The following is a 7620-nucleotide window of genomic DNA, read 5'->3' as shown; positions in this document are numbered from 1 at the left end:
TGTATATGGACATATAGCATTACCAGTTTAGTTGTAATTTGTCAACGAAAATTGACAAAAAAACTGTACAAAATGACAATATTCAGAATCAAAAGTGGCGGCCGCTGTCGGCCATCGTATGATACGGCCCCTCGGTATATTGACAAAAAAATAAATATCCGAATTTTACACCTATTTTGCATATACATGTACTTGATCTTTGACATATGAACCTTTTCGGAACACCACTTTTACCGAAACTAAGAAGCTCATATGTAATATGATATCTTTCTTAATTTCAGGTAGACACTTTTTACATCCAAATCCCATTCATTTTTAACCCCGCCTCACTTTATAAAGCTCTTAAAATATATGAGCTGCAATTAGGTACATTTTTCTCTCTCGGATGGTCACTGTATTTTATTAAATTCTATATGTGAAAGGAGAAAATTGAACCTCAATACGTTCATTTCTTGTGATTAAAAACATTCGCAAATCCAAATGGCCTTTCCCATTATAAACGATTATTGTTAACCTGGCGTGAACTGTTCTTTTTTTTTTAGTCCCCTACCGGTGAAACCGGAGGGGACTATAGGTTTCCTCTGAGTCTGTCCGTCCGTCCGTCTGTCTGTCTGTCTGTCAGTCTGTCCCACTTGGTTTTCCGCACTTTTTTCCTAAACGCTTGCAGATATTGAGCTGATTTTTGGTATGTGAGTGTATCTTGATGAGTTACAGATCAAGTTTGCATTTCGTTCCGCTTCATTGATTTTTGACGGAATTACGGCCTATTCAATTTTTAAGGGTTTTCCGCAATTTTCTTTTTAACGCTTTCAGATATTGAGCTGATTTTTGGTATGTGGCTTTACCTTGATTAGTTATAGATCAAGTTTGCATTTCGTCCAGCCTCATTAATGTTTGACGGAATTATGGCATTTTCAATTCTTAACGGGAACCAGATTACACTTGCCGGTAGGGGACTAGTATTGCTAATGCAATACTCTCAGAATGCTTGTTTAATTCGCTATCCGCCTTCTGGTGTATTGTCGCAAACTCATGTGACCTTTCATAATCTTACTCACCTGTCCTGATGAATACACTTAACTTTTATTGTACGCGTGTCACATGATTTACATTCTTCTCACTTGCTCCTGTACATGTGGCTACTTGTTAGCTCATATCATAGCAATTTAGGCTATGTTTATATGAGTAGATAATATATTTATAGCTTTGTGAATTGTTGTGGTTTAGTATGAACTTCTTAATAGCCAAATTAAGATGGACAGTTGAATCTGCAAATAGTAGATTAAAAAGATGGAAATTCTATGCAAATATAATTTCAAATACAGGTAACTCTTGATGGCTCGAACTTCGATCTCTCGAAGTTCTTGATCGCTCGAAGTGAGTCTCCGGTCCCGAATTTTTCCCCTATATAACTAAGCAAATTTACTCTTGATTTCTCGAACTCTTGATCTCTCGAAACCCTTGATCCCTCGAAGTCAAAATGCAGTCCCGCTATGCATATTCTATTAGAATTTACCCTCGATACCTCGAAGTGGCTATGTCTATACAAGGTTACATAATTAGGACCTTTACCTGGACATTTAAATGGCCCAAGGCAGAAGAAGCGGGTCCCGAGGAACGGGATATTTATTCAGGTGACACTTATGCTGCAAGGTGATAATTGACTTATAATTAATCCTATTTTGCCTATATGTTATTAAAACAATTATCATCGACTGTCTTACGATAATTTAGAGACGCAGTGTCAGTGAAAAGTAGTAATTGATTAAAAGACGAAACACTAATTTAATTTTTATTTCGAGTCAGTGTCAAAGGTAAACGAAATATGAAAAAGCAGAAACAGCCTCAATGTCAATATGACGACTATTATTGGACAAATACTTACAGAACTGCATTCAATGATTATGTTTGGAATAGTCAATGCTATGTACGACGCTGTAAAATGTCGTTTTCATGTAACGAATGCGTAGTATGATGTCCGTATTACAAAGAATAAATATATATACATGAAATGACGATACACATTTTTTGCTTTACTCAGTTTAATGAAATATTCATCTAAATTACGAAAAAATATCGTTGTTTTATAAAAACCACGTGTAAAAGGTTAGCACTGCATGAAAATCATTACATCCGGTAAGACTAATTTTAAAGCCTGTCAACAAACCCGGAAAATTCCGGACTCTTGAAAACTCGAACTCTTGATCTCTCGAAGTTTTTCCTCAGTCCCGCGGACTTCGAGGTATCGAGAGTTACCTGTACACGAATTATGTTTATTGGAGAATATGTACATATTGTGGGGTCATTGAGATTGAGTAATCATAATCTTTAAAATTTTCAAATACAATTGATCAGAATTTCTTCAAATTGTTATCACACAAAAACGATCTTTTTCTACGTTATATATATCACTTGTAATCGCTCAGTGGCAAGTTTTGTTTTTCTTTCAATGATATAGGGTAGTTCTTAAAAGTTTTTGTACATATATATATATATATATATATATATATATATATATATATATATATATATATATATATATATATATATATATATATATATATATATGAAATATGTACATCAGAACACAGATGTTTATACACATAACTAAAACTAACATATCAGGAGAATGGGATTGTCTTGAAGGAATAATATCGCTAGTTTTTAGTCACTACTGATATCGAAAATAATTTAACTAATACAAGTGGTTTAAGATGAAGTAATCGTAAATAAAATGATTTACACACATAACAGAAAAAGCATGACGGCAGCGGAATATAAAATCATATATTAGGTAAACTTGATTTTATTAATAAATATCAGAATAACTTTAGGACAAAAAGTAAATTATATATCTCTGTTCATCTGTACAGAAATTCGCCGATTAACTAATTGAGTCAAATGCAAAATAACTTTAAAGAAAATTTATTTTGGGTCTTTAGTAGATTTTTAAAATCGATCAGAGGTCGATTTCGGGTTAAGAGAAATATTTTATGTCGTTGTTATTCTGGATGAGGCGCGCGAGTGAGTGTGTGTGTGTGTAAGGGGGAGGGGGGGGGGGTGTAAGTAAAAAGTGTACAATAACGTTCTTGACTTAACATTTATTAGTAACAGAATTTTATTTGAAAACTGCATGTGAAAATAAAGCATTACTCAACAAAAAAAAATTATCGAAGAAAAACGACACTTATCAAAAACATACTTCTAATTAATCGTTTAGAAAGAGGAAAAGGAACGCCGGTTTACTAAATATACGGCCGTGGTGACCTTCATTAGTTAACTTTTGATCCTTTGATATTTACCATACATGGTTTAAACAATAGAGAAGCTGTATTACTATGGAATTTTTAAGTTTAATTATATATATATATATATATATATATATATATATATATATATATATATATATATATATATATATATATATATATACCTTTAGCATTTGAAATAATTATGATATTCTTTATGATAATATATATCAAAATTAAGTATAACTTTTTTTCAAAGCTCAACAAATACTTTAAAAAAATATTTTTTTGAATGGGTGGGGATGCTTTGACACACATTCAATTACAAATTAATAAAAATTAATGAAATTAAACTTTATTCATAACTTTTTATTTCTAATTTAAAATCATCTCAAAATCCCAACACAGGTAAAGTTTGACTTCTTGGGTATTCTACTGTGTATTAAAGCACTTCCTGTGTATAGGGATTGGGAGACAAACGACACAAGTAGACTGCTAGCCCTCAAGGCATTCACACCTGTACAAAATAAGCCCCTCCCTCACCTGGAATTTACCACCCGGTAAAAAAATCTCTGCCTTTAAATCATTTGTTCCTTACCTGAGGTGTGTTCAGCAGAGAGAGCGCTCGCTCTGCTGAACACACCTCTAGTTTCTGAATAGGTCAAACAAAACGTCTTCAAAATCACAAGTCCTTTCAATTGATATCAAGAAAAAGGGGCTGACCTCTCAAACTAGGGGCTCAGAGGGGCCAAAAGTTTGTCATCTATAGCTCTTTGATAATGTAGCATATATAAATCAAAAGAATGAAATCTAATTCGGGAAGTCTATATCTTACTATATTTAAACAAAGATCATAGTCAAAATCATATCTCATTTTATCGAAAAATCGGACAGAAGACCTACTCGTTGCTCGCAACAAGATCTCATCTAGTTATTATTAAATTATTGTTATTGATTACAAGATAGACATTCTGAAATAACTTGTCTATCATTTACATTGTGTATGAGAATAGCTTAGGTGGACTAAAATGAACTTTAAACAATAATTTTGATCCAATGTTTTCTCAAACGTCTGTTTGAATTTCTTTGTGATATTTTCCTTATTAAGCATTTCTTTAAAGTGCGTTTTTTCCTGGTTTATAACTATTACAAGCATATATATGAATATGTTTACTTGCATTCAATAATACAAGGATGGAGAATAGGACGGAAGACCTCTCGTTGCTCGCAACAAGTTTCTAGTGTTATTTACCATTCATTAAAAATATCAACATATGTTACAAACAAATTTATAATAATTAAAGGATATTTTCAACCCAATGAAAGCGCAAATCGTCTGCATTCTTTGCAATCGAAACACGAGTAAACAAACAAGTAACAGCGTATTCGCGACATATGGTGACTTAATTCGTTTCTCTATAGAGGAAACGATCAGCCGTACTTTAGAGCTGTTAGTAGAATAGAAATAAAGTCAGCGTGTTCGTGAATGTTGCAGGATAACCTCCGAGGTCGAGAAATTTAGGGAATAACTATCTTCTAATTTGGTATTTGCGACCGAAACTGCCTCAAACATCATTGCATTAGCTAATCAAAAATCCTTTTACAAAATAATTGCATTAAGAATGGTGTTTGAAATGTTGTTTCAAATTTGTTGTTTCAAATGTGTATCGTTTCATTGGACTTTCGAGATTGAATACTGTTCGTAATCTTCATATTTCATTCTGTTTCACGAAAACGCGGACTTTTTTCTTAAAAAAAAAAAATAGAAAATATTTTATTTTGCATTTCTGCATGATTTCTATACAAAATAATAATATTTATTATTTCCAATAAAAATAAAATTGTTTGTGCACCTATAAACACATGATAAAAAACTATTTATTTCGGAACTTATAATTTGTAATCAGGTCAATCAGGGCATTATACTATCAAGACATTATACCCTTCCGCTGCCATCAGCGATTTTATGTACGATCTATCCACAGTTTAACGACCCCAAATCAAAAGAAAGAACGTGCTGACGGTGCCAAGAAGACTGTCAGAGAGTGACGCTGGTATATGGTAATGCTGATTTTTACAAATAACTACAGTCTTCGAATCACGCCCACTCCCGAATCACTATGTCTAATTAATATGTTGACGGTGCGACCGTTAGGGCGAGCGCAGATACCTACACGTATATTCAGTTTTAATTTAGATCGGGCTCTCCAAACCGCATGCACGTGACATTGAGTACGTCTAGACTCTGACGTCACATGACGTCGCTTGTAAGTTGCGTTACCAAAACCAGAGCCAAAACGAAGTCTGAACAGTGCTAATTTTAATAAAGAAGGTTTCATCTACTATTTATCTGCAATATCCATCAAATCAAGATGAGTTTTATTTTTCTTGAAACTTCTTGTTAACGCGAGAACGTTGTTTGCGGCGAGATGCAATTCGCAAAGCATTATGGGACCACAGGTAACTGTGGAAAAAAAATCATTTGGATCATTGTGCAAAGTCCGAATTTTCTCTTCGCCCGGGCGTTGCTTTAAGAGCTCGCAGTGATGAGTGGCGCTTTGCGCTGCTCGCTGCGCTCGCTATTATTATTGATAAAACTCTTCCACTATTTTAGTGATTTTAGCATACAAAGGTAATATGTTGACGGTGTGACCGTTAGGGCGAGAGCAGATACCTATTTAGTTTTAATATTTAGATCGGGCTCTTCAAACCTCACGTGACATTTGGTCTAGACTCTGACGTCAAATGACGTTGTATGTAAGTTGCATTAGCAAAAAGTCTGAACAGTGTTAATTTTGATAAAGAACATTTAATCAATGATTTATCTGCTATAATATATTCATTAAATCAAGGTGAGTTAATTTTTTTCTTGGGACTTCAAGGTACCACGAGAATGTAGTTTGCGCAAGATGCAATTTGCAAAGCATTATGGGACCACAGGTTACTGCAGAAAAAAAATCATTTGGATCAATGTGCAAAGTCCAAATTTTCTCTTCACCCAGGCGTTGCTTTAAGAGCTCGCAGTGATGAGTGGCACTGTGTGCCACTCGCTGCGCTCACTATAACAAGTGTTAGCTTTCCTAAAAAGCTTGTCTGACTTGAGCAAATTTATTTTTACGTGAAGAATCAAGAAAAGGGGGGGGGGAGACCGTGCCCCCCAATAAGGGGCGCGCTTGATTTGTCTACACCATAGTACACCCGGTGTAGATAATTTACACCTTATAATCAAGTGAAATTTGGTGTAGTGTAGCAAATTCAATATGGACTTTAAAATTTCATCCAGCTGAAGGGATGCGTTTTGCAGAAGATTTTTAAAAATATTCTTTGTGATTGTGAACAATTTCAATTTTAAAAAACAAAACATTTAATGAAAAGGGAAAATTTTTGTATAAAACATATTACCTATATCCACCCCTAAGTTACCTCTGTAACTAAATTTCTAGCCATACTCTAAAATATAGGGTGACTTTCACAAAAACTTGTCAAAGTTCCTTATTTTTTTTATTTTACAAAATCCAAAGCTTTTCATTTTACCATAAAATGCACAGAACACAAGCCTAAATTACTAAACACAATTCACAGCAATCAACTTATCAAATACTTAACAGTAAACTCAAATAAAGAAAAAAAATCTGCAGTTTTACTGTCTCGACATTTTTCAGCCATATTGAATTTTCGGTGCAATTACCTACACCTGCCCTGTACAGGGTGTAGATGGTGTACACCTAAAGTGTACACTTTTGCACTTGATTAAGGAAAAGTGTACACCGGGTGTAGGGCGTAGACGAATCAAGCATGCCCAATTTTGCCCATTTATACATAACCTTTTTATGCTTGTGTTCCCTAATTCATGTAAATATTAACTTCTGATAACTTTTTTTATGGTCTATAGCGCTATGACAAAAGTATTCGCGATTTTTCAACATGGCGGCCGTAAACAAGGACGCGCTTCGAGGAACAAACTTTTAAAATATATAATTAAATTTTATTTTAACTTACCTAAAATTTGGTGAGGTGTCCCTTGGATTCAATGACAGCTTATAAATGGTGTGGTATCGAATCATACAGAGTTCTTATGTAGTTCTGATCAAATGAAGTCCATATGTCCGAAATGACGGCGAAGAGCTCTTCGGGGGTCGTAATGTTTTGTTGCTGATTTTGTAGAGTTCGTTTGATTTGAAGCCACAAGTTTTCAATAATATATATGTCTGGGGACTGTGCCGGCCACACAATAGTTGGAATGTTATTTTCCAGTTTGTAGTCCCTCGTAATATGGACTCTATGTACTTGGGCATTATCATCTTGAAAACGGTACGGTTTATTGCTAAAATGCTGAGCAATTACAGGCCATAAATGGTTTTCGAAAATTGCA

General features: G+C 34.1%; 1 protein-coding gene across 1 annotated transcript in view; it reads left to right on the top strand.

Moving 5' to 3' along the window:
* The first annotated feature begins 5241 nt into the window (after nt 1-5241).
* The window catches only part of LOC133192071 (influenza virus NS1A-binding protein homolog A-like), a 204720-nt gene continuing 202341 nt past the window's right edge, over nt 5242-7620 (top strand). Inside the window, exon 1 of the mRNA XM_061327915.1 lies at nt 5242-5309. The gene's annotated coding sequence lies outside the window, so the exon portion shown is untranslated. The remainder of the gene's footprint in view (nt 5310-7620) is intronic.

Source organism: Saccostrea echinata, unplaced genomic scaffold, assembly GCF_033153115.1.
Source record: "Saccostrea echinata isolate AGI-Se365-2 ecotype Australia unplaced genomic scaffold, CSIRO_AGI_Sech_v1 ptg000025l, whole genome shotgun sequence".
Taxonomy (NCBI): Eukaryota; Metazoa; Mollusca; class Bivalvia; order Ostreida; family Ostreidae; genus Saccostrea; species Saccostrea echinata.
The sequence above is the reverse complement of the archived record's forward strand: the minus strand, read 5'-3'. Positions and strand labels throughout refer to the sequence as shown.